We start from the raw sequence: 19,692 nt of genomic DNA on the forward strand, positions 1-19,692 counted from the left end.
CTCATTTTGTTCTAACGGTATTCTTCGCATACTTCTTTTAGCTTTCGTACATGTTCTCAGCGATGTGCGCGTAACCAGTGTTGTATTTTTGTTTTTGTTTTCATATCGATAGCAGTCAACTATTTTCGCAACAAAACAATATGTTGAAAATTCTGAATATTTCTATTATTTCCTCTATCAAGCATCTACAAACACATTTCAACAACAAATGTCTCATATTCAATAGACAAATTTGTTGAGCATCAGCAGATTTTACATACAAATAAAGTTGTTAATATTTATTTGCAGTTATTTTTTTTTTGTGTATGCACAACACATAGTGAAGATATTCCCCCACTAATAATTACATAATCGCGTTTGTATTCCATCAGAGATAGAATAGAATTCTTGAAATGGCACTGAAACAATTTCGAAAAATCACTTTTTAAGCAAATATGTACTTTTTCATTTTGGTGAAGGATTTTCCGTTTTGCTTGGTTGGCATGCCCGTTTGCCATAAAGGGTGATACGGTCAAAATTTGGTCAAGGGGAAACGCGTGTAAATCGGTAAAATCGTTTATTTAAAAAATCAAATTAAATTTCTTTTTTAAGTTCAATTAGTATAAAATTCAGGAAAAATATTCAGTTAGGCTTTCGCTTTCCAAATCCAAATTGCCGGGCCTCACGCTTGACACCTGCCATCAGATTTTGTATAGCCACCTTGTCCACCTTCTTCGCCGCAGAAAGCCAGTTTGCCTTGAACTGCTGCTCGTCCTTAGCAGTTTTTTTGGTCTTCTTTAGGTTCCGCTTGACAATAGCCCAGTATTTCTCAATTGGGCGGAGCTCTGGCGTGTTGGGAGGGTTCTTGTCCTTGGGAACCACCTGCACGTTGTTGGCGGCGTACCACTCCATGGCCTTTTTACCGTAATGGCAAGATGCCAAATCCGGCCAAAACAGTACGGAACAACCGTGTTTCTTCAGGAAAGGCAGCAGACGTTTATTCAAACACTCTTTCACGTAAATTTCTTGGTTGACAGTCCCGGAAGCTATGAAAATGCTGCTTTTCAAGCCACAGGTACAGATGGCTTGCCAAACCTGATATTTCTTTGCGAACTTTTACAGTTTTATGTGCTTAAAAATATCTGATACCTTTCCCCTTCCTTTTGCCGTATAAAACTCCTGTCCCGGAAGCTGCTTGTAGTCGGCTTTGACGTAGGTTTCGTCGTCCATTATCACGCAGTCAAACTTCGTCAGCATCGTCGTGTACAGCCTCCGGGATCGCGCTTTGGCCGTCGTATTTTGTTTATCATCGCGATTTGGAGTCACTACCTTCTTGTAAGTCGATAGTCCGGCTCGTTTTTTGGCTCGATGCTCGGTTGTAGACGATACACCCAGCTTATTTGCGGCATCTCGGAGAGAGAGGTTAGGGTTTCGCTTGAAACTACCGGCAACTCTCTTTGTCGACTCAGCGGCTTCCGGTTTTCGATTTCCCCCCGATCCAGACTTCCTGGCTGTCGACAAACGTTCCCCAAACACTTTAATTACATTTGTAACGGTTGATTTGGCAACTTTTAGCGATTTCATAAAGTTTGGAACCAAAGTCTTATCCATACCTTGAAAACGAAAATTAAATGGAATAGCTGACTCAGCAGATGATAGTCATGTCTCACAATGTATGACTTAGGCTATGTCTCATTCGGATTCAGACGTATTTATCACCGTTATATTTTATATACTCGTCATAAACAATTATCCACCACATTCTTTCGGCGTCCACAAACAAAATTTTCTATTTGATTTGATAGGAAAATCCCAATTGAATATATTGCGAAGGTACCATGTCCTTTTCTTATATTGTATCAAATAAGTACAAATGTGCCAAATTTATCAACCCTGTAGTATTATATGGCTCCCATACGTAAACAGCATAAATACGCTGAAGAGAAGTTATGCATAATAGAGACAAATACTTACGAGTTCGTCAATATCCAAGGCAGATGAAACCAAATAATTGGATATAGGATATACCTATGAACTTTGTTGTTCTATTTATGCCGCATCGAAATATTGGTCTAATGGTACGATAGTCTAAATATTCTAGATCGTTGTAAAATTAAATATAGCTATGTGCGTTGATCCGTCTGTCTGTTGAAATCATTTCAGTATTCTAAAGAATCGGCTTAGAATGATTTATCCCAATAGGTAAACCTCATATAACAGATTTCACTTCTTGACTTCTTGACAGACGATTTAATTTTCTTTTCTTTGATATTTAACACGTACGCCCATCGTATTTTCGCAACTTTAACCCTCCGTCATACACATGTTTCGATAGTCACATTCGTAACACATGAGGCCTGGCCAGACCCACTATGTATTTTAATGTATTTATATGGAAAATATGCTATTTTGTTGATATTATTACATTATTACTGTCGTATTTTCGGTCCTGATTTTTTTCACACATCGATAGGTAATAAAATTTTAGGAGGGTACCTGAAGTTTCAAGTCTCTAGCTATATTATAAATGTATTTTAATTAAAATTAGAATCGAAAAAGGTGTGGCCAGACTCATGTGTCTGTCCGAGGGTTAAAAAAACGTTCAGATAGCTCCATAATCGGATAGAGGAGCATCCCTGTAAATATTTATGGGATCAAATCTTTATCCAATCAGCTTGAAATTTGGCAAGATCCCAAAGAAAATTACTCCATATAGCTTCATCATCCAATATATCCCCCATATAACCCAATCTCTAGATTTCATTTATATTCATATGAACTTCGCACCATTCCCATATAATGTCCCTTGTCATCGTACAATTTTCATTTACCCATAGATTGACATTTTTATTTCTATTTTATCTATGACCTTTAGAATTTAACTTTTTTCCTTGCATTGGTCTATACATTTGGCCTATACCAAAAAGGACAAACATAATTATTTGGGATTCGACCGTTAAAAGCATATGACACTAATGTCAATTAAGCTTAAAATAAACAGATGCTATTGCGTGTTTCGTAGAAATCGCACACAAATGTGTATACAATACGCACGAATTTGGGCTTCATTATTTTGGCAAAGCCTATTGTAATATTCTAATTATTATTGTACTAAGCATATTTTAAAATAATTAGCAAATACATTTCGTAAGCATTCATTAAAATGAGTATTTTAATGAATGTAGAATATTTTCATAGTTTTTCCATTCAAATGAAAAATGTTTCTATGTTATCGGTGGTGTTGGCTTTAAAAGTGTGCGACTAAAAAAGTTTTATGAATTTTGTTTTTTTCTTCATTTAAATTTTGAATTTACAAATGCTTTTTGAAAAACTATTGTAGTAGAAACGAAGTAAATCCAATCCAATTACAGAAAATAGACTTGAATCCAAAGATTTTGATTTCAGGATGTTTGTATTGAACCAAAGACACGGCTACTCAACTGAATTCTAATCGTAAAATTAAAAATAGGATACATATCATGAAAATTAAAAAAAAATAAATTACTACAGCCACTTGTATACGATGTGTTTTTGGTTTCAAAAACTTTTTGAAGCTGCAATTTCTATTGTAGCTATTTACGAAAACAGGTAACTGCAATATTTTTATTTATTTATTTATTTATTTTTTTTGGACAAAACGTTGACTTCAAATTTTTCTTACAATTAATGACTAGGAATTTCTTACCATCAAGCATTTTTATGAAAGATTCAAAATGCCATATAATCTAAGATTATTTATTTGAATGATGAATTATTATTATTGTATATTAATGACAATTTATTTTGCTTTATTCTGATCAACAGTCAATGGATTGAAATCATCATCATTGAAAATTATTTATATTTATTTTAGTGGAAATGCATCAATATATTTCTAGTATACATCGTATTTTATAATATCGAACATCTTAATTGCTGGTCAAAATACACAAAAACTAAAAGCTTTAGACCCACTACTCAATATAGCCATTCAATATTGCATTGAGTTCGTAAATCATTTTTGCCACAAACGATCATTTTTGCCACCCCCATAGTCAAAAATTAAAACAAAATTCATTTTAGCTTTTAACTGAATGAAGCAAAGAAAAAAATAAAATAAAAACATTTCGCGTATACCATGTATTTGTTTGTTGGTAATAATAACGTAATTGTTAATATCGATCGAATGTGTTTGAGACATGTTAATCATTAAAATTTCATTACGTTTTGTATGAGAAAATCCAAGCAATTCGAAATGAATGAAATCATTTTAGTTGTGGCATGTTTTGCTTTTTATTATTTTTTTCCTATTTTACGTTGTACCCGATAGATATTCGGAAATTTGCTAATATATTTGGTGGGTGGTTGGAATTATATTTTCTCGTTCATATGTTTACAATATTTCTTTTTGTTTTTTTTTTTCATTGATGATTTCCTTGTTTGTTTATTGGCAAATAAATATGGGCTATAATTAAAACCGGTATGTTACGTCGGATAACCATAGACTATGGCTTTTATAGCCAAGAATTTAGACAATATGCAATTCATTCATTCGGCATTTATTTTGACCCCACGGTTGATGAATAGAAGCGGGAGGCGACCATCGGCTGTAACAGCGTCTCCCACAATTATCATCGGCGCCGCTTGAGTTCTGATGGCCAAACGAAGGTGTACATTCACAGCAAGTAAACCCGATTATTTCGTTTGCTCAATTTCGAATGACTTCTCATCGGAAAACCCAAATTCGGTAATTGGCCACATGCATGAAATCAATTCCTTGACTCTTTCCAGCCAAACTTGTTTTTGCATTGCCTGAGCTCTTGCTAGTTTTAGAACTTCAGTGACATTAGTCCAAGCTTATTTTTCAATTTGTTCACAATCACTGCGTTATGCATTTCGATCAAATCTGGCCATCATATTTCGGATCTTCGTCCACAAAAGATTTATTCACATTTAAATGGTGAAAAGGCTCTAAGGATAGCCACTTTTTTCTTGTTTTAGATTTAGTTGGTTTTCCAACCAAATATATAGAAATCACAATATAACGCTTGAATTCCATTACGATTAATTTTATTTCTGAATGCAATAGATCAAAATGCTTTTGTAAGCTTGTAAACAATGAAATGAACTGTCACTACATACACACCGTATATATCGAAATTAAAATCCGAAAACTCTTGTTTTTATTTACAAGTACTATCCTTCAATATAGACATAGATACAAAGATTTGAGTCTTTGGCCATAAAGTTCTCTCTTGGCACATACACTCTCTAAGTTACGTATGCTTTCAATGGAATCATTTTCATTATTTATTTATTTTTTTTGCAATGGAGAGCTGTAGGAGAAGGCAAGAAGAGCAAAAAACCAAACAAATGGACAATAAAATATACTAAACAAACTCGGTTAGACATCGGCGTCCACCACACTAGAGGCAACATTTATTTTTATCGAAACGATGAATTGTAATATTCACAATGGTCAGTGTCAGTGGCACCGCCATCATCGTCATCATTATGGCCAACTCAAAGCCATTATCTGCATGAAGGCTGAACTTGACATTTACAAGGCAAGCATTGGCAACCCAGGGGGCCAAAAATATCTCACTCACCCACAACGCAGAAAAAAACCGAGAACACGGCTATGTTTAAATGGAATCATATAGAGAATTAAAAATGATGTAGACTTTTAATAACTGAAAGTCATATGCTTTTGTTGGTCGATTTTCACATTAATTATTTTTCCATGGAGTAAAATATTTTATTAATACATACATTTAACATCATGCCGAGTTCTGGAGTGATTGAATTTCTCTGAAATTGGAATTTTTGGCGGGGGAAAATTGATTTTGTGTAAATTTGTTTTTAATGGATATGACCTTTATGTGTTCTCAGAAATCGATGCTTCCTTTATACCTAACTATTCTTCTATTGTAGACTTTTTTAAAAATATCATCTCAGTATGGAAGCAATACAATTATTTACAACTGCAAGGAGTTTGCAAATAAGTAGTGCAAATATTGTGTTGGTTTAGTTTGCATGGGCCATGGTTCCCAGATGAACCCATATGACTCTAGTTGAACTATCATAATGACTAAAGTCATTATTCGATGTGACGCTACATGCTTATCATAGTGTTTGAGGAAGTACATAGTGACATTAATATAGGAGAAAAGTTATGTTACATATAGCATTTATCTAAGTGAGCCTGAATCAAATGGGGCTGCCAATTTAAGGCTACGTAAGTTAGTTCTGTTGTTACATCACATTGTGCAAAGGTCAAAATTGGAATGTTTCTATTTAATATGTATTTTTAGTTATGTCCAATATAGCCAGACCTAATCCAAGTCCTCTTAAAGTTATGGGTTATTAATGCGGTAAACATCGTGGAAGAATATATTGCAACAGGTCCCAAAACAAATATGATCTCCCATAATGTCTACTCAAGTTTATCTGAAGATAATTTTCTACGACCAAATGCATGACGATGTTTTACACAGGGATGCCTTGTGAGTGATGTGGTATGTTGTAATATTATGATAAAATTACATCATTTCACATCTGTGAATTTTTACAAAACATCATAAATCATTGAAAGTTTCTTGGGTGTGTAATAAAAATGATACAATTTATGGCCGTGGAATCGTTGCCAGACCAAGTGTGGAAAAACTAATAATAAAGGGCGACAAGCCAAAGATATGCACTGAATATTTTCCTCTATTGAAAATTGTGTTAGCTGTTTAAATTACAAAAAAATTCGTGATAGTCTTTAATAGTTAAACATTATTATGTCATAGAAATTGTGTTCCTTTATTTTGACAATTTTTCTTTAACACTTTTTTGTTGTCAAAGTACTCAAATATAAGACTTGTGTTGAATGTGAATTTAATCTGAACGCTGCAGAGGGGGAAAACTTCAACTTTGGTGTTTCTTATGAATGACACAAAATTATGACATGAACAAGGGAAACTTTTTGTTTGGACTCATTAAATATTTACACGTCTGCCTATCGTGGCAAATAAGAAGAACAATAACCAAAAAGTCAAAGTGACGCCAAACTCTCACTCCCCATTTGTCGTCAAGGAACTTGTGATACTTTTTGACATGGTCGCAAAATAATAAACAAACCTATTTTCATAAAGGCCTACAAGTAGACGAACGAATAGATATTAAAGATATTATGAATATAATTTTTGCCTATAGATCCTGGAAGTTTCATATAGTTCTCTCAAACCCACATATCTCTTTTGTAGTCTAATAAACAAGAGAATAAGCCTCAAACTAAATGTCATTAAAAGTTTTTAATGTTTATTCAAGAATTAGGCTATCATAATAAAGAAATCAATACTATCCACATTATGAAGTTTGGATTAATAGCTTGGCCAATATTTAAATATAAGTTAAAGGGAAGTATAACCAAATTCATGTTAGAAGAAAAGTAACTAAAGTATACAAAAACAAATTGTATGTTCGCAAGTTCGTAGTGTCAGAATTCAAATATTCGTCATTCGTCTCGTAATTCTCTCGATACTCACGACTTTCTCATAACTTTCCTTAAATACTTCTCGTTATTTGTATATACAGTGACGCACATAAGTATTGGCACATCAAACAATTTTGTTTAAAAACCACATATTAAAAGTGATATGAAGCTATTTTAAAATTAAAAATATTTTAATTTGGATTGTAATTGCATTAAGAATCTAGATCATTTTGTATTTTAGAAAAAAAATTTTATTCTTTCAATATTTCAAATTATAAAAAATTTCAAAAACACATTTTTTGAAATGCAAAAGTATTGGCACAGGTATTTCTAAATTAATTTTTTGGTTCATTTAGTACTTTTTGGGCATTCCTTTTTGTTTGATAACATCATCAAGCAGTCTAGACAATGAATGGACTAATTTTTTGTTTTATTTTTACCTATATTCCCTCATTCTTCATTTCATCAAAATCGGTTAATTACAGTGACCTGAATACTGCGAACAACAAATACATGGTCAGGCGGACGGACATCAAGGACTGACTAAGGAGGTGGTTCTGAGTCGATCGGTATATATTTTATGGCAGATACCCTGGCCACTATGTGGTTTAGGGTGCTGTGCCAATACGTATGTTTGGCACTGTACATAAGTAAACTAGATACATAAGTCAACTATTTAAGCTTCGATAAGTTCTGCGGCAACCTTCCCTTGGTATTGGTTTAAGGTAGATTATATTTGTTCCATCTTTATGTATTTAGATGCTAGTTTGTCTCTTTTGATTATAGCTATACCAAGATTTCATTACCATTGTTAGGAAATTTCCTGAAATGTCATAAACGTATTTGACTATACGAAAAAAGCACACAGGCATACTTATTTAAAGTACATAGAAGAGCACTCACTATGCTTGTGAATGTATAACATAGCTTACCCTCTTCAAAATATAAGGGGACCCACTCACTCTCAGCCTCTCATTTTGGTTAGTCTCAAAGACCAACAATAATGTTCATAAATTCTACGAAGGAACTCTCATACGCATACACACATATGTACATTATTTAATGAAAATAAGTTTGTGTATGCTCGTTAAATCTATCTATGAAGACATGAGTGTGTGTCGCCTATCTCAACTCTCGACTCAACTTATCTGAATCTAATGAAGTCAACCTTAGACATAGTCAATGTATAGAGTAAAAAATAAAAAAAAATGACTAAAGGACTTAACATAGGCATTCTTGGTATTTGTAATTTTTGTATGTTACTCCATTGGTGTGAGATTGTGTACGTATACTTGTGGAAATACCATTCACTTTGCTAACCACAAATATGCTGCGCTTTAAGTTGCTTGCCTTTTTCACTGTTGTCTCTGTTCCAAAGAATTGACGGCATGACAGTGGTAGCCTTCATCATTATTATTATCACAACCACTGCCGCCAGTTCTATGAAACGGCGGCACATAAAAGTTGAAATTTTTATGTCGGACATCTAGACATTTAGACGGCAAATGTTCTATTAAAATGGATAAGAGTAAATGGAAATGTGTTCAACATTCACCAGTTGGAATATATGTATGTGTGTGAATGTACATGTTCTCCTACTTCTGTTGAAGAAACATTTATAGATTGCCAATGGAGGAATGCAAAGCAACATGCTGGAAAACAATATTCACATTGAATTACGGGTGTGAGGGGGAGAGCAGTAACGTCGACGACATTCACATGAAATCACAAAAAACAAAAGATATATTGGGCTTTAATTTTGATTTCGAATAATTGAATTGATATTCGATTATTGCCGCAATAGGGTGTTGATATTCTTTGTGATTTTTAATTACGTATACAGTAATAAATCATCAAATTAGTTCATACATAGATTTGATTTGACGGTCATATTTTTATTTCAAATTGGTTGGAGGTTTAACAAAAAATTTCAATTTCGGAATTTCTTTCAAAAAAAATCAATTAGCCCAGCATTATTCCAAAGTCAAGATCAATTTTCATGTTTAGGTTATCTTGGCAGGAGATAGCCTCTTCTTGTCTCGACTTATTTTAGTATAAATTCTATTTTTCTAATTTGTTGAAAATAGGTAACATCCATTATAGGTTAGGTAAACTTATCCCTTATCATTGAGTGCATCCCGACTCTATGTTATGCTCAATGACAAGGGAACTTCTATTTATAGCCAAGTCCTAACGGTCTAACCAATTTTCCTCCATTAAAATCTCTTTATTATCATATTATTTTGCTCATTTATATTAAAAAATAAATGATTAAATGAATCTTAAATTTATTTTATTTACCTTTTTTTATTTATCATTCCATTTTGATTCCCCTTTATTTAAATGATATTGTCTTTAGAGAAAATCCCCACCAATAATTCCATTAAATTATTTTTTCTTTGTAATGTCAAAATTAAAATGAAGAGCCTCAACGTCGTCGTTCAAAAGCAATTTAGTAATATCTTCTATATCCATTGTAAAGTCTTCGACGCGCCATCAATTTTTTGTTCAGTTTTTTTTTTATGTTTTGAAAAAAATTTCCAATTTCTATCGATTCGTTTCGCTTTGGTATTTTTGTTTGTTCCTTTGATTTAATTTGACTACATTTATAAGCAAATAAAAATGATTTTATTGTCCTATTACATGAGCTCATTAAGCAATCATAATGTGAGTCAAACATAAACAAGTTCAAGGTTAAGTGTTCTGTTTGCATGTTTGGAGCTATCATTTGGAATAGACACTCAGAATGGGTGAAAATTTATGATAGATTCTCTATAAGCACGCATTTGAGGAGATCTATTTAACAAGACCATTTACCAATATATGGGATTCTTATAGATAAACTTCTTTCTGGCATTTTGTTTTAATTTAGATGATGATTATGATTTTTTAGTTCTGGAAAGGGAATTAAATATATCACACATATTACACTTAAGGAAATATGTAATTGAAAAGATATACAGTGAAACTTCTTAGAAGCGGTCAACCTTTATTGCCTAAATTGTGTTCACATTTGGGAGGTAGTCACATCTGAAAGGTTAATTTAAATGTTATAATATAGCAAACGTCTTACGAAAGTTGTCGCCTTTGTGGGGGTGTGCGCTTTTCAGAGTGTCCAAGTTTTAGAGGTTTCACTGCACGGCAAACAAGATTCCTTATACATTCCATTGAAACTGTGACAACGACTCACGTAAGATATTCAAAATACTTCTTATGAATTATTTCCAATTTTTTGAAGTATTAGTAGATTTTATTGATATTTATTATCCGCACTATTGTACCCCCATTGTAATCTAAGTAATCATACGCACCCCAACGACACGACAACGATTTTTGAGAAATCTTTTGTTTTGGAAAGATTTTTCATTCCTTTTTCATAAAAATTACAATTTTCAAATGTCTCAAAATGGTGTAAATAAGCTATTAAATTAATTGCAATGTTTTTTTTTTTGCAAATTCCAATGGGCTAAAATCCTAATCAGATCCCTCATAGAAAATGGATCCAGTAAGATTCGTATTAGCTGTTCGCCCAGTCAGTCAATTTATTTCGATCTTCCCAATTGTATATCGCTTACCTTGTCTGACGTATATTTATTTTTTAAATGACTGCTAATAAATCGTTTGTATAGCTTTTTAATTGCTTAATTTCATAGAAAATACCCCACACTAATTTGAATTTATATTCTGAATCAGTAGAGCAATAAGCAAACATATTACTAATCACTACAGGATTAGTTTATGGCATTTCGGATAGGTTTCGTTTTGGTTTTTTTCCTCCCTCTTAATCAATTTCAACTTCTATCAAAATGTCTTGTCTGCACAATTTGGCTAATTGCTTATTAATTACTTTAGCCATAGCTTGATTAAATGGATTTATTTTCCATAGGGGTTTTTAAGATGTTTTTTAAATTGTTTTCCATGAAAATGCAAAACAAATGTTAAGTGAGAGATTTAATTTGGTTGGAGAAGAAGAATCACTCAACTCACATATCAGATCGCTCCAGATGGCCGTGCCGTACACACATTATAACCTAATAGAAAACAGACATTGACTGACGTGAATGATGGACACTGACATTGAAACATAAAATCAATGTGTATATATTTTTATATTAAGATGGTACTACATTCGGATTAACAATGGGGAAAATGTATCAAAAGTAATAATGTATGCAGGGTAGCTAATATGTAATGCAACAATGTAGAACGCTATACTTTTCAATTGTTTTTTTTTTTTTTTTGTTCAAATGCAAAAAATTTCGGAAATAACATCAAATTTTAGAATCAGTTTAGATTTGTTCGAATTGGCTACGAATCAAGGCCTTCAAACAGCCTACAAAGCCATAACACCCTGCACGAAAGTAGATCTGCGGAATTTTGGCCCATTCCCGGCTAAGCGCCTTCTAGAGATGATCGACACTATGTCAATATTCCGGACCTATTTACACCAAAAAAAAAGTAAACTGTTTTATAGGAAGAATAAACTAACTCATACGAAAATTGAACTAAATTTTGCTACACATTTTGAGATTTCCCCAAAGCGTTGTTAAAACCAGGAAAATTGAATGCCCTGTTGTACTTTTTAACTACAATTCACGAAATTACACTCCCTAATACAAAAAATATTAACTAAAAGTTAAGAAGAAAATCATTGGCTCCAAATCATGACCATTTTAACCATAAAGTAGTTCATTCTTATTATTTTTTGGAATCGTACGAAAATTTTCATTTGCTTGAGTTCATATTGAACTTATGTGTACGGTCGTCGAACTTTATACTCACTTTTAGTTCATAAAAATATTTGAGACATACTTAAAAAAACGAAAATTTCATTGGGCTGTGGAAAATTTCGCAAAAATTAATAAAATTTAACTACTAACAAATAATTTTTTTACAATACAAATAAGTTAAATTTAGCGTTAGTTTAACTATGGAAATTTCTTTCTGTGTACCTTACGGACTGGGAGTGGACATTGTGTTGTTGGAAAATCCATGGCCTTCGGTCGAAAGGTTTGTCTGAGCAGGGCTTCAATTCTGCCTTCATTTTTTCCTATAATATTCCGCTTTTATTTCAATCGGAGAGGCTTAAGTTCTGATGGACAATCGAATATTTCAAATGGCTTCTCATCGGAAAAACCAAATTCGGTAACTGACCACTTTCTAGCTCTTACTAACTTATTTTGTGCCTCGGTTTACACTTTTTGGAACTTCAATGGCTTTGGTTCAAGCTCATTTTCAAATATCAGCTATCAGAGAAGCAGTTTGGAAATGATACCAACCTGAAGTTGGTTGTTATTCGTATCAGCCACTCTGTATGAAATCCATTAAAATCGACTATTTGAATGAAATATTTTAGAACTTAATGTAGGGGTTTTAATTTTTTCACATGCCAGAATTAAATGTCTTTCTCCAAACTATAGCATAACCGCTCTAATACATTCATGCAGATCTTATTCTCCCACACCGCATTGACAGCCATCAATTAAGTTTGAAATTAAAAGGAAACGATAAAAGAGAATAAGAACGAACACCATCAGAGGAAGACATCTGAGATCTGTAGATTTGCATGCATTGCCGTTTGTGGGTTTCCTTAGCCCATATGGCCTTTAAAGATACGCATTGTGGAACTCAAAAAAAACAAAACACCTCCGTTGCTCAGACATTGTGCTTTGGGACCATTAATTTTCAAACAAAAATTATTCTGTCTAAATGTTTTGTATGTATTCTCTTATACATCACACACACATACCAACACATAGACATTACTTTTACAATTAGTGTCAAAATTAACGATGTCCAGAAAGCACCAAAAACATTAAAACAAAGAAAAAAAATTGGAAACATGGAAACAAAAAATTCTAAAGAATTGCCTGTGAAAATTGTGTGTATCATTAAAAGTATACACTTGTGTATGTGTGTGTTGGGTAAAAAGTTACTGGGATACTTGGAGGTGAGCATGTTTGTTTCATTTCTCTTACATAGTTTGAGTATTGTTGGGTAGTTAGTTTGTCAGATGTATTCACAATTTTAGTTGTTGAAAATGTGCTACATTTAAAAGCACTCACACGTACAAACCTCTAAGTTCTCACATTGATGTCCTACAGAAAAAAAATTGCCATTAAGATGTGATATGGCCCAAGTCTTGTATCAAGATATCCAATATTTGAGTGTGTTTTTGTATCTCTGTATACTTTTTTTGGCGCTATGCAGAGAAAATGTGTCAATGAGTGGCCCCTAAAAAGGTTTTTGTGTTTAATGTCCACTCACAGACACACATACTCATCAAAACGCATGAAGAAACCCAAAAAAAAAAAAAAAACGTTCTCCCCAATAACCAGTCATTTTATTTTGCATATGTGTCCTCTGGCTATGTCAGAGCGTGGGGTGGGGGTGTGAATGCTTCCAAGAGGAAATGAAATACAGACGCATAGCGTAGCCCAGAACATGAAATAAAATTGCAAATGAAGGTTGCTTTGAAAAACTCATGAGTTGTGTTCCCTGTGTATTTGTTACGGAAAATTAAACAGAAATTTTCTTAAATTTCAATTTATGGGAATTTCATTTAATTTAAATAGAGAAATATAAGAATGGAGATTAAAGTTATGTAGATATTCCTTCAGCTTTTAATTGTTTTCCCAACATGTTTTCCCAATTTTGTTAAACACTTTCTCATGCCTTTTATAGCTTCAAAAAGCATCATTACCCATATTCTACAGAAAGCCGGACCAAGTCTGTTATGGTTATGTATACTGGCATCCCGCTATTTCAGACTGACTTAGACTACTCAGTCCTCTGTCTTTCCACTGTGGTGAACTTCTCTCTTATCACTGAATACTGTGCGATTCCATGTATAGCTCAAGGTACATTCTCGTTAAAACGCTCAGAAATGACACAAACATAATAAATATGAGCCCCTTTTCATTTAAAAAATTGGGGTTTATTTTCGTAATGTAAACAGGCCCCAAAACTAAAATGGAAGTTACACCCCAAAAACCACAAACATTCTGTGTTGTTGTTTTCCATACAATTTTTTGTAGTAGGATTGTAGGGCCCATATTCATAGTGCCGTGTTGGTGTTCATATTCCTACTTTGGGTGCATTCTCATTATCCACAGAAAGCTATAGAGCAGTATAGAGGTAGTGCTTGGTTGTGAAGTGAAGTTATAAATCGAATTTCGTCCTTCTATATACATGCATTAGACACTTTGACCATATCAAATATTATATACTCATTACATTAAATACATATTTTGTCCAAAATTATCTTCGTCCAATACAATTGAATAGTTTGAGAAACGGATGCAAAGTAGTAATGTACTCTATTACATAAGATCCTAGATGAATCCTTAGGTTGCTTTGATTTTCAATTCTAGTATACATTCTTGTATACGTGAGCTAGCTTTTTTCTACATTTTTTATTATACCCTCCACCATAGGATGGGGGTATATTAACTTTGTCATTCCGTTTGTAACACATCGAAATATTGCTCTAAGACCCCATAAAGTATATATATTCTGGGTCGTGGTGAAATTCTGAGTCGATCTGAGCATGTCCGTCCGTCCGTCTGTTGAAATCAAGCTAACTTCCGAACGAAACAAGCTATCGACTTGAAACTTGGCACAAGTAGTTGCTATTGGTGTAGGTCGGATGGTATTGTAAATGGGCCATATCGGTCCACTTTTACGTATAGCCATATCGGTCCACTTTTACGTATAGCCCCCATATAAACGGACCCCCAAATTTGGCTTGCGATCGCTCTAAGAGAAGCAAATTTCATCCGATCCGGCTGAAATTTGGTACATGGTGTTAGTATATGGTCTCTAACAACCATGCAAAAATTGGTCCATATCAGTCCACTTTTACGTATAGCCCCCATATAAACGGACCCCCAAATTTGGCTTGCGATCGCTCTAAGAGAAGCAAATTTCATCCGATCCGGCTGAAATTTGGTACATCGTGTTAGTATATGGTCTCTAACAACCATGCAGAAATTGGTACCATAATTACATATAGCCCCCATATAAACCGATCCCTCGATTTGGTTTGCGGAGACTCTAAGAGAACCAAATTTCATCCGATCCGGCTGAAACTTGGTACATGGTGTTAGTATATGGTCTCTAACAACCATGCAAAAATTGGTCCACATCGGTCCATAATTATATATAGCCCCCATATAAGCCGATCCCCCGATTTGGTTTGCGGAGCCTCTAAGAGAAGCAAATTTCATCCTATCCGGCTGAAATTTGGTACATGGTATTTGTATATGTTCTCTAACAAACATGCAAAAATTGGTCCACATCGGTCCATAATTATATATAGCCCCCATATAAACCGATCCCCAAATTTGATCTCCGGAGCCTCTTGGAGGAGCAAAATTCATCCGATCCGGTTGAAATTTGCAACGTGGTGTTAGTATAAGGCCGCTAATATCCATGCCAAAACTGGTCCATATCGGTCTATAGTTATATATAGCCGATCCCCAATCACACAAAAATTGGTCCATATCGGTTCATATTCATGGTTGCCCCTCGAGCCAAAAATTATCTACCAAAATTTTATTTTTATGGAAAACGTTGTCAAAATGTTATTTCTATAGAAAATTTTGTCAAAATTTTATTTCTATAGAAAATTTTGTAAAAAATTTATTTCTATAGAAAATTTTGTAAAAATTTTATTTCTATAGAAAATTTTGTAAAAATTTTATTTCTGTAGAAAATTTTGTAAAAATTTTATTTCTATAGAAAATTTTGTAAAAATTTTGTTTCTATAGAAAATGTTGTCAAAATTTTATTTCTATAGAATTTTTTTCCAAATTTTATATTTATAGAAAATTTTTTCCCCAATTTTACTTCTATAGAAAATGTTGTCAAAATTTTATTTTGTCAAAATTTTATTTCTATAGAAACTTTAAACTTAATTATATACGTATTTAATCGGCCTTTTGTAGTTTAATATATACTACGTATGGACTACCTTGTAATTTAGAAGACGATGTTAGGAAGTTTTAAGATACCTTGCCATCGGCAAGTGTTACCGCAACCCAAGTAATTCGATTGTGGATGACAGTCTTCAGTAGAAGTTTCTACGCAATCCATGGTGGAGGGTACATAAGCTTCGGCCTGGCCGAACTTACGGCCGTGTATAATTTTTTTTTTTTTTGCATTAGTTTGAGGAGGCAATTTCCTTTTCACATTTATTTGCACGATTTCCATTTCATTTCAGTTTTCTATCAATCTGTGTGCCTTTCCATCAAATATAATCTTAGGTATATGTAGAATCTAAAAAAGGTAAGGAAGGAAGAAACAAATAAAAGCTTTACAAAATCGAGGTAAAAAATTTAGTATCAATTTTCAAAATACTCGGAAGTTGGATTTAAGTTCAACACAAACGTTTTCAAATTAAGGGCACGCGATCATCCCACCAAGGGCGATGAGAGCATCCCAATCCAATTATCACTTCAATGAAAATAGTTCTTGAATTGAACAGTGTACCATATAGTGGTAGGGACCCCTTATAAATTAATACATTTTTCCTTGAAATATCATATGGCAGACAATGAGATTTTTCTCTGTAATCGATGAGTACATGTCAATTCATGCGACCTTCTTCCAAGACCTAACTTCGTATTATTGCTATTACAGAAAAGATTTTCAATACTGAGGTATTAAGAAATGTCGCCAGCATTATTGAGGGTTTTAACTATCGTTGAAAAATATTATAGCGATTTTTGTTCGAGTTTGTGATTGAATACATGGCTCTCTGCATGATAAGTTGGCACGCTAATTTTTGTAGCAGGATATCTTGCTTCAAATTAATTCTCTAACTTTTTTTATAATTTTCCCCAAACACCACGAAATGTCTCGGAAACCAAAACAGATTGCAACGCCAAACAGACTGCCACAATTTCACAAGCACTATCCGTGTTTTATTCCAATGTTTGGTTGGCCAACATTTTTCCTATTCGAAACGAACAAAAAACAAACCAAAAGAAAAAAGAAAAACATTCTCCCACAGCGAATTCCTAATCCATATTGGCGCAGCACCCAATGGAGGCCACTAGAAAAAAAGAAAAGTCAAAGGTAGTTTTTGTTCTTTATATTGCAAAAGAGTGCAATTCCCAAAACTGCAAAATTTAACATCTGAAAGTCAAAACGTCTCTTTTGGTCCTCGTTAAGTCGCCTCACATCTAAATTCTCAGCAATTTCATAACAATGAACAAATCTATGTGAAACGTGTTGAAGTGTTGCTGATATTTTCCGCTTTGAGTGAACCGTTTGAAAGCTGTCACATTGGAAACAAGAGACGAAAACCACATGAGAAATTGTAACTCACCAAGAAATTCATTTTATAAGCCGCAGAAAAAGTAATGCAACTTGGTGATGTTTATCGCTGCCACCTAAAAAGGGCAATGTGATATAATCAGGATCTTTAATTCGTTGCAATAAATAGATATTGTAAATTCCTTGAAATGTCATAAGTGAAATTTCAAAAGAAGAAAAGTGTATATCAGCAAATCTGTAATTCGATTAAAGCCGACTCAGATGTATACTTTGAAAAACCACACATATTTTCTCTAGCATTATATCTTTAGAGTATCAAAATCTTCTTTTAATCATTGAATTAATAATTTCAACATCCTTTCGAATATCTTTAACAATTGTATCTAATCCATAGCTTTTGCTGCATTTTCATTTTACCTACAATAACAATTCCAAATTTATTTTTGCCTTTAAACTCTATTCAATTTTATCTCATACAATGCACTTGTCGAGAGTCTTTTGTTGTGGCCGCTTTATTGTTGCCTTTTTGGATATTTGCTTTAAGCTGTTTATCTTTCGACGCCTCTTGCAAAGTGTTGGCAAAAATATTATTTGGTCGTCAGTCATATGCACTTTGCAATCTATAGAAAAGTTTTAATTTACATTCATGATGCTCTTGAGTTGACTTACTCATCACATTTCTTTTCTTCCGCTCTTCCCTCACAAACTTGCTTACGATGTTCTCTTTGTGTTATCATGTAATGAAATACTCAAAAGTTGTGATGAATACCATACATATGGCATCCATGTAGAGGTGTTTGAGTTCAACATAGACTACAGTGTAAGTGTGCATGTATGAGAATTTAAAATATGAGATTTTTGAATGTTAAGCTATTAAAACTCTCCGTCATTATTCAAAAGGCTACCTCTTCAGTAGAGCAGCAAAATATGCTAAGGGGAAGTAATAAATTTGCTCACTCATCATCCATTATGTATGTATGCAAGTGTTTATCATAGAGAGTAGTAATCTATGTTAGTACAGCTTTACCTCATACTATCTTGCTGAACAAATTTATTCAGATGCATTGTCATTGTCATTAAATTGAAGATATCGCTGCTTATTCGCTTCCATAGTGATTAGAACCCCTAGTGCTAAAACTACTTTTAATAGTTTGTGACAAGGCGGGAAAAATACAAGGAGAAGAGATGATGGCAAGCTAACACAACTAGTAAATCATTTAGTAATACCTTTCATGCGAAAAGTTTGTAAAACAAAACTGTATATGAATGTGAAATCTTCGCTCTGAGATTTCTTTTTATGCGGAGGGATTTTTCCTACTTTTGTCACCTAGAACTGTTGCAGTTTCCTTTGAGACACATTTCAAGGCCAAACGTTAGCGTCTTTTAGAGCATTGTTGTGTGTAAATCTAGTTGCAAACAATTTACCCTATTGTTGTTGCCATTACACATCTTTGTTTCGTTTCGTCTCGTTTCATTTTCTTTTTGCCATTATGTCCTACTTACATAGCATGATCTTAAGTAATTTGAGTCTAAGGTAAACAGCTCATAAAATCATTAAGAAAACTATGATATAAACTTGCTTTATGACTTTATCCTTATACTTAGGGATAATCATGGAATCATCGTAGAATCGTATCTTTGTCTTTTATGTGTACAGGGAGCCACAAAAGAAAACTAAATTATCAGTGAAAAATTAAAATTTTTAGTAAGAAGTCCAATTAAAATTTAATTAAACCAAATTTCAATGTAAGACCAATCCCTTAAATTAGTTTTACTGAATAGGAACTTTAGTCCATTTCCATCCGTAGAGATAACTGTATTGCCAAATTTTAAGTTTATATGCTTTAGGATTAAGAAAATATCGCCAAAGGGACGTTTTACGATTCCTAATATTGGAACATAAGGAATAAATATCTCGACTTTGTCTGTTAATTTTGTTGACGCTCCTGAAAAAATAAGTTTCCTAGAGGCCT

General features: G+C 33.3%; 1 protein-coding gene across 3 annotated transcripts in view; it reads right to left on the reverse strand.

Moving 5' to 3' along the window:
- The window catches only part of Dpp10 (Dipeptidyl peptidase 10), a 114,493-nt gene that overhangs the window by 55,061 nt on the left and 39,740 nt on the right, over nt 1–19,692 (reverse strand). The gene's annotated exons all lie outside the window — the stretch shown is intronic.

Source organism: Haematobia irritans, chromosome 2 (genome assembly GCF_050003625.1).
Source record: "Haematobia irritans isolate KBUSLIRL chromosome 2, ASM5000362v1, whole genome shotgun sequence".
In the NCBI taxonomy this organism is placed as follows: Eukaryota; Metazoa; Arthropoda; class Insecta; order Diptera; family Muscidae; genus Haematobia; species Haematobia irritans.